Source organism: Daktulosphaira vitifoliae, unplaced genomic scaffold, assembly GCF_025091365.1.
Source record: "Daktulosphaira vitifoliae isolate Bord-2020 unplaced genomic scaffold, ASM2509136v1 Scaffold_3, whole genome shotgun sequence".
NCBI classification, from domain to species: domain Eukaryota; kingdom Metazoa; phylum Arthropoda; class Insecta; order Hemiptera; family Phylloxeridae; genus Daktulosphaira; species Daktulosphaira vitifoliae.
The window spans coordinates 26,779,269-26,796,180 of NW_026099574.1; the positions used below are offsets into that span (position 1 = coordinate 26,779,269).

General features: G+C 27.4%; 1 long non-coding RNA gene across 3 annotated transcripts; it reads left to right on the forward strand.

Moving 5' to 3' along the window:
- Positions 1 to 8,823: 8,823 nt before the first annotated feature.
- On the forward strand, positions 8,824 to 16,529 carry LOC126900708 (uncharacterized). 3 transcript variants are annotated; one of them, XR_007702901.1, is made up of 6 exons: positions 8,824 to 9,022; positions 9,191 to 9,456; positions 10,470 to 10,580; positions 13,239 to 13,344; positions 15,295 to 15,347; positions 16,241 to 16,529. It is a non-coding gene; the product is annotated as an uncharacterized LOC126900708 (long non-coding RNA). The 3 variants fall into 3 exon arrangements; XR_007702900.1 differs by lacking the exon at positions 8,824 to 9,022 and having other exon boundaries at positions 9,089 to 9,456; XR_007702902.1 differs by lacking the exons at positions 8,824 to 9,022; positions 13,239 to 13,344 and having other exon boundaries at positions 9,089 to 9,456.
- Positions 16,530 to 16,912: the final 383 nt, after the last annotated feature.

Here is a 16,912-nt window from a genome sequence, read left to right on the forward strand (position 1 = left end):
TAATAATTGCTAAGTTGGCTCACTCGAGTTTTATGCTACTTGAGCTTTTTTAAAAATGTTTTTTAGATACTTTACCGGGATTTTATCTTTGAACATTTTAATTAGCTAAAAATATTACTTTTTTTTTTGCCATTGTGAATAATAATCTATTTAACAAGATGGAAACTTTTATTAATTAACTTTTAAAGTATTAAATCAATGCGTATAAAGCAGTGATAAAAATCCTAATTATCTTCTATAATTTCTAATTGTCTCAATTCTTATCATGCACATTAGGATCCTATGTCAATGTCTTATTATATGTTGGTGAATTAATATAAATTAATTAAAGTTATTAAAAATGTTGTAACTACCTTGTTACTCTCGATGATCATGTCACATGTTTTAATCTACCCAATTATTTTTTATTACAGTAAAACTCTTAAAACTTAAAAATGGTTGTTAGCAGTGTACAATGTTTAAACGCTTGTACATAAATACATAATGTATAACGAGATAATTTAAAAACGATGTGAAAATTCCACGGAAGCTTTAGCGAAACTCGGTCAAATAGTCTTTTATTGCGCACGTGTCTATGTCGTGTATTTGTTTATCATTATGCGATCTACGTCAGCAAAATGTCCTATTACAATGTCAATAACGACGTGAGGATCTCATTTTTTACTCTCAGATCTTATTTCATATTCCTCAATCCGAAATCGTGTGTGCACATCGTGTGAAATTTCCTTATACAGCACAACCGTTTTAGTTTCTTTATCAGTTTCATATGTCGTAATAGGTGAAAATCGGTGAGACCCGTCGAAAACATACAAGTCTCAGAAAAACGGTACAACGGCCACGGAAGCAAAGTAGTATAAAACACAAGATAAATTATACGTATCAAAACATCCTCGGTGTTATATCGTCTGTATAATAAACGGTTTTCCAGACGACTGCTCTATATGACCGGCGCTTTGCTGGAAGTTTGCAAGATCTGCAGAAAACCCGTTCCAGTTTCGAAGGCGTAATCACAAATTCGCCATATGTGTATGTTTGAACAAGATTTTCAATGAATAGAGTAACTCGGCTGGAAAACGTTAATAGCATCGCTGTGTACCATTAAGACTTTTTAAATAATGACACTTTTATTTATTGCTGTTTTATTTTTTTATTTTCCTTAAACCTTCGCCATCATCTGCTGATCTGCACACATTTTATGCGAATATTTTCCCATTCGTATACCAAGATTACTAAAACTCATTTGTAAGTATGAAGCTTATATTTATCAGTCCAATTTAAATGTATAATGTACACATCCACTCTAAAATATAACCAATATAAAAATAATTTTTCAATAAATATTTATAACGAGTACACCGACTGACACTTGAGATTTTATATCTTATACTTATAAAGAGTATTTTTTATTCGATCTTTTTTTACGATTTGTTCATTTTCATTACTCTAATAAAGTTGTTGCCTTGAAAATTTATTATCATTTTAATTACTATTTGCGGTAAAAAAAATAAAACTCCGTCTAAACTCATTGTTCTTAAATATTAATATCCTTACAAAACAAATTACAATCCATGATAATGATTATGTTAATTAACATCTCATTATCGATTGAAAATTTGTTTTCATGCAACTTGTTTCCTATTTCTTAACAGTATGTATGTACAAGTAATAATCATGTTTGTGTTCATTATTCAAGGAATTTAATAAGCCACTAATGCATGCATTACAATTTAATTTGTGCATACGTATTTTATCATTATTTTTATTCTTCTAAAAAGTTATTTGCTACTTATTATACAGTATCACTTTTCTAGCAACTCGATTTTCAAATGTAGTACGATAGATTTACAGTAAAATTATTCAAGTTTAATCCTTGTTTTGTTTTCAACTATTTTTACTACTATTAAACAAATGTGTGACCAGCAAAATTAAAAATGTTTCATCGTCTCAAATTCAAAATTAACGGCACATAACAATTCCATCGACCAATTTTCATGTAATGGACAAATATTTTTATTATTTATTTTGTTATCACCACAAGTTGTCGTTTACCTTAGTGTTTGACATCAAATCCATTTCACATTTATTCTTCGTCTAATTTATACAAGTGAATCGTTTTTTCTAAAGAAAACTTTTAGGAATTTTCTGTCAATTCAAATAAAATTATTTAACTTAACATCTACAACAAAATACCGATGAAAACTAGTCATACAAATTAACTATGAGATTTTTGTTGAGGGTCAAATTGGTAATAACCATCGTGATTCAGACAGTTCTATTTTACATTGTTCTTTCCTAGATAAACATTATCTCTAGACTTTAATGCGGTACAATGCATAAACATTGCAACCATTCGGTCGTCCCTTATGGATTTCCACACGGTTTACGCCCACAGTAATTTCTTATCTACATTGTAGGCTTTTAATAGCTCCGAGATATAATTTCGCAGACAGCTTATCCTCCTACTTTTTTTTGTTTCTCTAAAAATATACTGTCGAACGAGCCATTCAAGTATAACTACGGTCTATTCGCATAGAAAAGTAGGTGTATTTACGACGTTGATACAATACTGTATATGAGGCTTTAGTTGTTTATACGAACCAGTTACCTCGAAGCTAACTCGGACTCATAAATAATACTTAACATAATTTATACGCCAAAAAACAACATTTTCCCTAAAGAAACTTAATCGCGGACACCAGTCAACACGTTGGGATGGTTAAATAGTATTTAAAACCCATTTTTTAAATAAAAAAATTGACCGTCAATGAACTTGAATGTTTTCACGTGTAAAATTATTGACGAAAAACTGGTTGATACCGGACACTGATGAAAATTATTTAAAAAACGCGTAGGTCTTCTTTAGCGTTTCATTTATTTCAATAAATTTAAAATTTCTAAATGTTTTGACCAATAAACTGATTGCAATTATCAGTTTTGATTTTAAATGACAGTTTTCGAAGTTCACTTTTTAATTAGAACCTTGGCAGAGTATACGTTCACCAGTACGAGATACACCCACCCTCAATACATACCCGCTCAATGCATTAAAATGTTTATAACTCATTGAGTACTTATTCTAAAATTATTATCGATCCATTCAAATGTTTGTTAAGAAATGAAACAAAAAATGGCTATTTCGAAATGAAATAAAATAAATATTTTTTTTAGTCTTATTAATAATAAATAACAAAAATATGCTTTTACATAGCCTAAAAATGCAATAATTACTTTTATAAAACTTCAACGAAATGATAATTATATCAATAGTTAACGTTGCCAGTAGTATTCTGCGTCTCAATATAATATTGTTGTAATAAAGTATAGCAAAAATTCCATATATAAAATTTATTTTTATTATTTACCAATATCTAACACCTAAACTGTATCAACACCAATGCAATATATGGAATATTGTAGAATATACAATATTGGATAAGTAAAAAACGTGGTAACTTGTGGCAGTTTAGCTTCGAAAAAACTGTAATTTCACAATACAATGAAATTTCGTTCAATTTTATAGAGAAATATTTTTTGTTATGGTCTTTTGTTGGGAAATATTGTATGTAAAATTAAATAATAATATGGTATTCTATCTACTCTGCACACGCTATGTACACACATGCCGATCGTTGATATTTGCGACCAATTTCAGAAGTGAAAAAGGCACTCGAGTAATCCCATAGGCATGATACGTCATCGGGTACAGAGAGTATATGTGTTTAAAATTGCAGCCGTCTTTTCTGACTTTACCTATACGACCATATAATCTCTTGGTGAATTTGCGATGTGTGTTTTTTTTTGTCCCTATGTGTTCTCTCGGTTATAGTGTCTCGTACTGTAAACGTATTTGGCATAATCGAATTGTATTGAAACGTCAAAAAAAGAGAGCTGCTTGCAACCCCCTCGCGTGCAAATGATTGACAGCATTATTGTTAGCTGAATGTGATTGTTTCATCCACGAACTACCCTTCTTCTACTTGTATGAGAGTAAGAAGGCTGCTGTGTGATTTTATACGAATAACATTTACAGAGTGCACACTTCACGTGTCCAAAGAATAAATGTGACAATGACCACGATATTATAAAACGCATGTGTATTTTTCAATCAAAGATTTCAAAGTACTATCAGTTCTCAATAGTTCAAATAAATAGAGAATACACGTGATGAGATTTCCTCTTTAGTTCTCGATTAAATGATAAGTGAGGTTATACATTCGAATTATAATAGATACTCTCAATATGTAAACTTATATATAGGATAAGTTATTTTCATACAAACTTGAAAAAATATATCAAAATGTATTTTAGGTATAGAGCAATTTGCATAAATTACAGTAATCTTTATAAGCTAAATTGCACAAAATAACATATTACACAAACTTTAAAGACTCTTTTGATTTATTATGTTGATATAGTTTTTATCTCCTTAGAAATAAATATTATAATACATATATATATTACTATAAATATGGCCCATAGATCATACTAATCCAGACGTTCATTGGACTATAAATATAGACAAAACTATGACAAGGCGCGACACAAAATGTGTATCTGAATCTAGTTTTGAAATTTGTAATATAAAACCTGCAATCATAGTAATGATATAATTTAAGTAATATGGTGTTTTCAAAAATAAAAATTATGTTCCAATAATAATATACCAAGATTTGTATATTTAGATTATAACATTGTTTTTGAAAACATGCCAAATTACAACGCTACTTATAATAATGATTTATAGAGATTTCATCAAAACAACATGGTAGTTATCTTTTAGTAGGCGTTTAATTGAATCAAACCTATTAGCCAAACTAAACATTAAAGGTTTATTCTAAGTAAAAATACAATTTTATGGTATAATTTAAAATATTATAGCAAAAAGGTTTTTTGAGTATTAAAAAGTGCTAATAGATAATTTTAAAGGATTAAGAGTTAAAAACTTTTTAAGCCAAAATAAATATGCAGTCATTTTTTTAATAAGAATATATAAAAGCTCCAAAACCATAGAGTTGGCATCTGAGTAAGAATAAATATTCTTAACTTAATTGATCCGTACCAGATATTATTTTTCAAAGTACTGCGAATTAGCCAAATGTTGTACTAAAATATGTAAGTTAAGTAAATAGGATGTTATTTAATAAATAAAAATGTCTGAGTGTACTATCTAGAAAACATGTTTTTAGGAGTAGTTATACCTTGTTGATTTAGTTACTAATTATAAAAATAATATTTAACAAAATTAACTTATTAAAAATTTATAAAAAAATTGTATACATTTTAGCTTTGATGCGAAGCTGAGAAGGTATTGGTTTTACTAAGATGTGTTTTTTTTTTTTTGGTATCTGTTACCACTTTTTCTCAGCTCTCACCGAACCGAATTCTTTCAATGATACGTCAAAAGATCACAAATTGTATCTAGTCGAAGACATTGCCTTCAAAAATTGAAAAAAAATCCCTCGTTTCCCGTAAAAAAAATTACAAATTTAAAAATCGCTAATTTTCAAAATTGTTTCAATTTTTTTTACTAAAAACTGCCATAACTTTTTTAAAAATGAACATATCAATATAATTTTTTTTTATATAGATGCATGATATCATTACCTTTCATTTGGTATATTTTTTTTTCATATCTGATAATTTACTTGCCCACAGGGGGGGATTTAAAATGACAACTTTTCACAAAAAATTTACTTTTTCAACTTAAATTTTGAAAGTGTTCCGGAAAGTCTGACACTTTTATATATATCTTAAATTAAAGCTAATGTAATTTACTTTATTATGCAAAAAAATAAATTTTGGACTTTCTTTTATCTTCACAGTGAAAATGGCTACCGAATGCTTTTATTGTGTGAAAATTCTCGATTTTATTATTTACATTTTTAACTTTATAATGCTATGACATATTGAAAAGTCTATGGATCAACATTATTTTTTTATGAGAAATAATATTTTTTAATAATCTCTGCATACTTTATCTTAATTAGGATATTAATAATGAACTAGCAGATCATGTAGCTTTTGGAATAATTCACCAAATTTTTTAAAATTAAACACTATCTAAAAATTTGCATCGAAGCGTTTTTTTTTTAAAGTGATTTTAATCACTGTCAGATATCATTATACTTGATCCATCTATGCCACGTCACCACTGTGCCGCAACACTCTTGTGCTGGGTTTTTAGACTTGGCCGTGTTATAATTTTAGTTTTCTATCTTAAATGGTAACCTTTATTATGTTTAATAAAAATATTTTTTGGAATATTGAACCAATTATCGTAAACTAAAGTTGTTTACTTAATTTTAGATCATTATAATTTATAAGAAAAATTTACTCATTTTATATTATAAGATGAATGTAGTAACAGAAACTTAATTCGCGAATTTTATTTATAGCTATTAAAAGTTTTTAACAAAAAAAACTAATATAATTTAAGTTTAATATCCTTTCTAAGTCATATCAATTCTTTTTGTCTACGTAATGTAATCATGTTCTCTGTGAGACATCCAAAAAAGGATTATTTTCCTAGCTATTATTATTCTATCAATATTTAACCGTAAAAAAATCTTATAAACCATCGAACAACAAACTGAACAATAGGTTGAAACCATAAAAGGAATAAAAGTATTCACTATTAGAATAAACTCTCAGAAGAATAGAATTCCGAATGATTTTAAATATTTAAATGAGCAAATGCATAAACTCCATATCAGTCACATTCATTTCAATCATTTGCTGTCTTATACAGCAATTGTTAATGTATCAAATGATATTTCAAAAACGGTTTGATCGACAATAATTATAGTTTTCCTTGTTTTCGAATGATTTTATCGGAAATGAGGGTTCCGCACATGTGTCCAAAAGTCAGCTGCCACTTAATAGCTACAAAAAATGTAAGGGTTCTTTTAAAACTCAAACATATTATTATTGTGTAAAGGGTTAACCGTTTAAAAAAACTTTATATCGATTGTTACCTTTACTTAATTTGATAATTTTACTATATAAACAAACACAGACATACATTTATTACACAATTTCGCTGCAAGAAAATTTACACGCAATGCGCATGATGTTAATTCCGTCTCTCAATATAAATATAACTCAAGAGTTTATAAAAATTAATTTAATCTAAAAAAAAAAATGTTTAAGATTCAATAATTTAGATCAATATAATATTGTTTATTTTTTTAATATTATTACATGAGAAAAAAAATTTATTATTATAACTCAAATTTTTTTAATAAATTAAAAATAAATTATTGAAGAAATATAAAAACCGCTAAGTATTTGTGCAAAATGATCCGTTACGTATTTACTTTAACATAATAATGATAAATGTGAATCCATTATTTACCACACCTCATTCTATACCAACAAGTGGTTCAAATTACTCATAGAGTTTTCCGAGTTGTTAAGTCTTCTCCTGTCAATGACACTCTATGAATCATATCTATTTCAAATTCTATAATAGGTTTAAAGTTTTTGTTGTAATATTAGAATGAACAGTAATTTGGCCACGCTACAGTTTATTCTGGACATTAAACACAATAAAAGAGTCATTTCTAAAGAAATGCAGATGTTTTGACTCACGTGTACTTTTTAAAATTTTATTTTTACAATTGAATAATTAGAAAATTTATACAAAATATACTATACTTCATTATATTTTATCACTTGCGTACCGTAATCAATTTTACAAGATTTTTAGATCATAATATGTTTTAAATAGGTCAAAAATGAAAACTAAAACTATATTTTAAAATAGCTGTTACGTATTTACTTTATTTATCGTGAGAAAATAATCACAAAATAATTAATACCCATAGTAATTTTGCATGCATTATTATGTAGGTCATAATTAATTATAGGTGACATAATAACTGTTCAATAGGCTAAGTAATTAATTTTTTGAATGAGCGTTATAAAGTAAAAATTTATTTAAACGAACAAGACTCAATGATAAACAATTTTTTCTTCATATTAGTTATCTAATCTGATGCTGGAGAAGATGCATGGGAATTGGGAAATCAATTCCGCTCAAACACCTGTACGTGATCGACTGCTGTACAGAAGTCAAGGTGCACATCATGTTTTCCATTGAGGTGTTATACCACAGTACCTGTATACTGCCAAGATATGATCAAACTGTGTGTAGTAGTAAAACGGTGTGGTCCGGTTATGTTTATCATTAGCCCTCTCAGAACACCGCGGTAATCTCCCAGCTGAATGAAAATCATCTAGCGTTAGGTCCAAGGGGTTAAACTGGCAGTCAACCTTTATATTTGTTGTAGATAATAATGTATTCTCATTTTCCACAATCTGCCGTACCTACAGTCATAATATTAAGAAGCATTCTATTCCATTTTATTCACCCGTTCCGCAGACATCTATGTCTGGATCAGTATTTTCAAAAAATTGTTTTCGGTTAATCCGATTGCGCGCGCCCACGCTAACAGATCGACCTGGGTAATATCTCTTATCCATTATATTATTTAGATACCAATGGTCTAATGTGATCGATGACCTACCCTGATAAGACATGCGGGCATATCAGTTGTTTCATGTGCCGATATGTCCGATGCAGCCTGACACATATTTTGATCGGAGACTATGTCATGCAGCGAGCTTAGTAAATAAATATTACAATACTTTTTTAGTTCCAATAACAGTTCTACCACAACAATAATATCACTCGGGACTGTTTCTCACGAGTGTTTTAAACCGTACAAAAGAGCACACCCGCTTTTATTAGTGCCATTCGAATATTTATAAAGCACTTCTTGTGATAATAACACGTGGTTATGTAAATTGATTTAGTAGCGATACTGGAGACGGCGGCGGTGTCAGAAGACTAGGTATCTGTGACAATAAAGAAAGCTGTACCTTTAATAATAATATAAATAATTGGTACTCGAACACTCGAGTGGTGAGACGACAAAGCCTTCCGACGAAATCAATTACTTTTACAATTGAATTGTACTGTGTGACGAATTGCGCAATACGCGACAGATAAGATTATGAGGTATGTTATAAAACGCAATAAGAATTTTGCATTCCTCGAGTTTCAATAGCATTCTTGAAGCATTAATCGTTTAAATTACACATAAAGCTCTTTTTTATTTGCCGTCTGACACAGGCCCGGCGCTAATATAATAACATAATACTTTATGAATTATTGTATTCGTTATAGATAATTGGTTTGCTGTTGTCAAACGTTCAGATTCCACACAAACACAAAGTATATCTGACACTTATTTTAAAAGGCATTTAAAATAATTGCTGGAGCATTACTCGGAAATGATTTGATAAACTTATTATAGTCAGTTGCGGTTATAATCTTTTCTGCACAAAAAGTGTGAGTGACCTAATTAAGTTTATGTCAAATTGAAATATTTGGTATTTTCTTTGTTATACTGCAGTTCAATGTCCTTATTAAAATGTAATTTTCCAATAACAGTAAGTAAATTATTCGAGATCTTTAATATTTATGACGACACTAAAATTTTATAATTTAACGTTTAAGTGTTTTCCATAACTCGAAATAATGTTAGAGTACTTTTAAGTATCTACATTAAATATAAATATTTTATTGTCAATAATTATTTATTATAACAAAAATATGTTTGGATAGTATTACACCGAACCTCTTTTAATGTGTATATGTTTTTAAGTATGTAATCGTATAGATAAAACGTTTTTCGTGGAATTCCATTATTATCTGTTAATTGGAAGACGATAATTACCGTGTTTTATCTATAATAGCTCAAATATAAAAAAAATTATTTTAAACTAAGATCAGTTGAAATAATTATAAAAATCACAAAAGTTTTAATATTGATTTTTCTTTTTAATAACGAAACAAAATATTAACTAAATGTATTGAACATTAATATAACTTGCGTTTGGAAATATTTAAAATAATGAATTTATTATACGCAAAATCAGACATAACATAACCAGTTTTGATTAAAAATTTCATCAATTATGAAAATTTAACACACGGTACAAATAACTTCATCCGTTACTTGGCTTCGTAAACGTTCGTAGGGCGCCCTGTATGCTTATAAGTTTCTATAACATATTTTATAAAACGATCTCCAAAAAAATACATGTTTAAATTAATATTTATTATCATTATTTGACTAGGAGCTTTATTTTATTACCACGTTATTATTTAAATATCCGACAAACATATTCGAAGGTGAATGTACATAAATAATGGCGTTTTAGAAATACGATTTTCGCATTTCGGACAAACCAGCGAGTTTTTGGGTACAGAGGTACGCGGTATCGTAATTTATAACGAGCAATTCAATACATAAATATGTATACTTATCTTATATCCACGGCCTAAACTACTATAAATCTCCGGGTACAGCCACATACATCGACAATGGCATCTCTGTTAGCAGCAACGATAAGACTGGCATATTTTAAAAATGATGAACAATATTTTTACTCTTCTATAGGTACACTACGAGTGATGAAAGTACATCCTGAAAAGCAATGCGGACGCACAGATTCGAACATCAATACAGAGACGAACTTTAAGCATATAATATTTTTACTATAGTATTATGGTAAGTTGATTTTCGCTTGAAGAAAATTATTTTTCTAATTTACTACTTCCCCACTTAACATACCACAACATGGCATAAACTGGTCGTAAAAAATGAGATATTTTGACCTAAATGCGATGATTTAATGAAATCAGTAAGTCATTAAGGTGATTTTTGCTGGCGCCAATGTATAACTTCAAGTAATGTTTGTTCATTTGTTTTGCTTTATTGACAAAAAGTGTATATTTCACATTAGCTTAAAGTTTGAAATCACCCTCGACTTGAGAATATAATTTCCTCGACTAATATAATCATTCTCCCTGCAAGTTTCGAAAACCATAATGGGGTGAACACTACTGTTACTAATGTTATATGAGTAATTCATAAAGCATTTACGATTAACGCGAATAGCTTTTCAGGCAGTAAATTCAAGCAGTACCACATGCTGAGTACCTGATTGGAACGCTTGTGGCTATTATAGTTTGTATGTAAAAATAACCTACTCAATTTTTAACCCTTTAGCTTGAGTAATCGAAACGTGTGTACATTGTTTTCTTTAAATTACTTTTCAACATATTTTATTCAAAGTCATAAATCATACTGCAAAAATAATAAACATAATAATGCCCTTAGTACAATACTTTTACACAAACACCTTTTTTACTTTTTCTCATTCACTCACACCGCCTGTACTATTTAAAATTTATTACTAAACGCAATGTGGTGAAACGTATTTAACACAAAACTAACAAAATGATTATTGTCCATGCCCAACAGCCTAAATGGATTTTATTAAAATATCCCATAAATTATTGCTGTGTTATACAAAAAATAATAATTTTATGTAATTGACATGAAATGATAATGTGCAGACAATTAAATGTACTGTCATACAGAGAGATATCATTTTTTTTATAAAGATTATGATTCAACATCATTGTTTTTTTTCTTTAAAGATCAAAGATCAATATAGTTTAGTTAAGCAAGACTTTCAATTTTAAAAAGCCATGACATAAATATTAGTTTGGATCTTCTTTTTATCTAATTGTGAATTATGTGATAGCTTATACTTTTTACGACTAATTTCAATTATAACATGGATTATTATATTTATATCAAAGCTATTGTAATTCGTCATTTATTATGTATCACATTTATACATTACTAATAACTAATAATAAGCCTACATAATAATATCCATGTTTTATACAGAAGTTTCATGCTATTGATTTCATTTTTAATTTAAATAGAATAATATTTACATCAGTTATAACTGTTTTAGTTTGTTTTTATGCTATTTAAAATTATCTTTACAGTTAAAATTGATATGCCACTACTTAAACATTAATCTGACAGAATTAACGCTTTTTAAATTGTGCTTTACTTATGTCCACCTATTTAGTGTCAAAATCTATTCTGCTATGCCATCATATTTATTTAATATTACAAATTACATATAATGAATATACCAGGAAATTATTTTAGTCGATAAAAAACATTTATCTTCTAAATATAGTACACCTGATAATTTATACTTGCTTATTCATATTTTAAGATTTATTCAAACTAAGATGATATCAAATAAAATTTATTATTTTATTAACTTTCATTTTATCATTCAACATTAAAATTAAGATTGAATTTTTTTTTCTTTTTTTAGGAATTGGCGTGAAAGCTAACTCATTCAAACATTTTTTTTTTCAATATCATTATTTAATATATACAATTTCTTTGAACATTCGAGAATTTCGAATAGTCAAAATTAATGAAACTTATAACCATTTTTAACTGCCAAGTAATTAAATTAATGTATGAATATAAAAAATATAATACAAAATAGTTTTGAATAAAAATATTAGACATATTTTTCAGTTCAAAAGAGACAATTATTATTTTGTCCATAATATATTCTATAGTTCTCCAGATATTTCTTGGAAAATAAAATATTTGTTTCTCTCATATGGTAGCCAAGACGGCTTCATTAGAGCAATGTCTCATAAGCTCTATATTTATCGTGTGGTTCTTTGATTTCTTGATGGGTCTCTATATATATAGCTCACACCCAAAGCCACTATGACTACAACAACTTAGAGACAGTGGCGGTCGACGTGCATATTAATATACAAGTTTTGTCTGGTAGTTCTTTTCGGCCAACAAACCCGTATGTTATATTATACTATTTTAACATAACAATAGCTATAAGACACGGGCCATAAGTGTGTGTGTTTTTTTCCTAGAGGCTCATATAAATTCCGCGTATTTGTATGAGTGCTCGCAAGTTAGAACCCAAAAGAGTTGCTTCGTCTCCTCGGGGGGTCTTGTTTATATACCACCACTGTGACCGACATGACAGGACACTTTCATACGTACACGCGGCTTGCATGTAAAACATTGGATGTGTTTTATAGGCAACCAGTGTTCTATACACAAAAAAGTACATAAATGTCAATTATTATTATATAATTTGATCTGCTGAACGTAGAGCACTTCGATTTGTCTATAAAATTATAGTATAACAAACATTATAAACTTAATACGTACATAGTTGTTATACGGCGATAGTTAAACACAGTTCTTAAGAATTTTATGTTAAATGATAATGCATAATGAAGTTAGGAGGTTTTAAGTAGTACAATAGCTTTATATTAATTGTATTTATATGTATAATTTAAAAATTAGGAGAAATTCACCAAGATAAAAGTACTAAAAACCTCCTGCTTCCTCAAAAATAATTTAATGGGACATTTATTACTCTAAGACAAAAAAAGGAATGAATTGTATTATAGTAAGTATGTATGAATTCTCATAATTTAAATAACAGTCGTATAGATGAAAAATAATTGATATTAGTTTTATATTTATAACTTTTGTACGCCACTGTATATAATAAATTGAAACAGAAAAAGATATTTGGTATATAGGAGTCGGTAAATGTCAATTGTAGGATAGACATTAATACATTATAATAGCGGCGGCTTTCACAGTTGGACACAATTATAGACTTGTGCACAACGCGTCTACCATTTACTAAACGTCATTACGGAAACCAAAGGTCTGTGTTTTTTACAAGCAATGACTGAGTACTGTAAAAGTATCAAATTTTCTACAACCTAAGATCAAATCCTATGATATTAGCAAATATTTTAGACAAAATAATGAAAATAAATTCACGAAATAGCTTTTTCATCGCACGAAGACTAGAAAATAATGGATATGAATAAATAACTATTGACATTATTTTTGAACATTGGTATATAAGATTCTATTTATAACTTTGTAATGATTTACATTTGAATAATCCCATGTGCAGGTAATACATCAATTTAGAAATAGTAATCCACTCCTTCGGATTTCCATGATTCAAAATTCTGAACGATTCTCAGAGATTTTCTTTTGCATTCTACATTATGTTATTCGAAGAACCGTCATAATATTATTAATTTCCTAATATAAATGAAATATTACAAATGCATTAAATCATATCCCACATTTTTTGAATAACCATTTAAGGATTCAAGTAATCAAACTACCGCAATAGTTGTTTGTAAAAAAATTTCGTTGCAATTCAGAGATTTCATGTCAAGTGGTACTAAATAATAAGAAAAAATAATAGTTTGCACTGTTTTTCAATTCATACGAAACTTTTATAATGCATGCATGAAAAATGTACACATTTTCAATATTAATATTTATTGTACTTTGGAAACGTTTATAATTAATTATCTCACCCTAAATTAAAAATCAATCTTAGATTTTCTTTAATCATTTTTACTCTTATACTGAAGATGTAGATCAATACAAGCAATCAAATGTATAAAGTAGTAACACAGATAGATTAATAAAACACCTAAATTACTCAGATATCTGAAATATATTACCTAAATGGCTTGCAATAAAAATAAATTATTCACATTTACTACACTAAACAACTCAATATTTTACTAATATGGATGCCTTTTTGAACAAATTGTACATTAATAAACTTTAAATATGTACACAAATGTGATAAATATACATTATTATCACATTTATATTTATTGCAAGGAGATTATTTTATTATAAATCACTTATATAATCGACTAATTAGATTAAAATAAGATACATATATTTAACTTTTTTAATTTATCAATCATCAACTATCAAGGATATTATATTTTAGTGTAATTATAATTGAAGGCTAGGGGAGAGGGGACAAGTGAGACACATTAAGACAATCAAGATTTTAAGTCCTGATTATATATTAAAGCAATTTATAAACATACTTTTTGATAATTAATGTTTTAAAGAGTTCTAAAATATTTTAAACAAATTGGTAACACCCCCAGCTTTTAACGAAATCACCATTATTTTATAGATAAAAACTAAAAATATAAAATTGAACTTTTTTGTTATTAACAGTTTAAATATTTTTCATGTGGCATTATTAATTATTTTACTTTATTTTAAACACATAAAAATATAAATGTTATTATTAAATAAATTATTTAAGCTCTAAACTGTAAACCACTGAATGGAGTACAACGAGATAAAAACAATCTTGTCTTATTGTGTACTACCATATCGCATATTTTAAGTAGTACTTAAAATTTAAAAAGACATTGTATAATTAAAATAAATTATTATATATTTTTATTATTAGTTTTATAATTAATTTTATTTAAATTAAATTTGTAAATCGGATTTTTAATTCGGTTTAATGAATTTTAATTTTTTAATTGCTCTTTTTTTTATTAAGGAGGTGCTTCTACTTTTGCCTTTGTATTTTCTGCGGCTTTGATGATTATGTTGGTAAGTATTTGTCAATTAAAAAAATACAAAACCAAAAAAAAATAACTATTTCTTTTTAAATTTGTTATTAAACATGCACATTATGTATAATGGATTTACTACAGAATAAGATCATATCTATTTTGTCGATTTACTCTCTATGCAAACATAAATTGTCTGGGTAATAATACACGCAGTCTAGGAAACTAAAATTTGCTTAAATAAACCGAATTTTAAAGTTTGGATGGGAAAAGTTAATAATTTATTATTGGTTATATTTTTATTGCCCTTATTAGTCTCATTGTCGATAACCGATAGCTTATATTGGAACATTTGTCATTTTTATTTTAATTAAAATATTAAATTTAAATTTAGTAAGCATTTTTTTATTGTTTTATTATAGTTTTAAATTAATTAAAAAAATCTTTAAATTTGTTTGCATTGTAGCACTTTTGAATTATAAGTGTCTCATTGTACTTCTCTTTCTCCAATCATACAAATCCATAAATAGTGAAATTCCTAACAAAGTTTTTATAGTTTCACAGTGCATAGTTAAATTTAATGTCCTCCGTTATTCGTGGATTTTTATTAATATGTTATAAGATGTTCAATAAATTGTAACTAATAATTAACAGTAGCCATCTTAAGGTTATACATATTCCACGAACGATTAGTGAAACTGATAATTATGGTAAATTACAATATATATAATAATAATTAAAAAATGAACGTACATTGGACACATGTTTTGTCAAAATACTAACAATAAAAAACTTTCAAATATTCTTATGGGATAAGCTATTGGTGTCGATAATTTCCACCTCTAACACACGTTCTTGTACATTTTAATAAACAGTTAAATCGATTACACACTTATAAACAACAAAATTAGTATTTTTTTCTAATTTGTTCAGGTTGTATTACAATTAACGGTTTTCAATCGCTATTTGGAACACATAACATTGTTTAAATAAAACAATAGCAGACGACACGAAAAAATAGGAAAGCTTGTCACATTACTCTTTTCCTAAGTGATTTGTGAGGAAGTCGTGCACATTGCCAAATGGCTACAAAGATGTAATATACACGATTTTGTTGGTGAAAATAAATGTTCCTTTTTTTGAGATACATTCTTTAATATATAAAAAAAGAACATGCTCAAGATATAATGTTGACTACAATTATCTTTTAATGTCATCTATTGTATATTATGGTGTAGTAAATTTTGGGTAACTTTAATTCAAAATTGAAATTATTTGTTTTAAAATGATAATAATTACATAAAATCATTTTTTTGATTAATTCATTTTGTTTTCTACAATGTATTATTAAAATTAATAATGCTTTTGAATTAGGCTTATATTTTTACTTATCAATAAATAAACAATAATTATATATAATACATAATTATGTATATTAGCTTTTACTTGGTATTGATTTTACTCTGAATTCATAATAAAATATTTTTTAAGAAACTTTTTAAAACTGTTTTATTTTCAATCACATAAGCAATCTTTTTACTAACAAAAATTCCAGTATTTTTTCCTCGTAAAATCTGCTATCTAATTAATTTGCTTGTAAAAGCA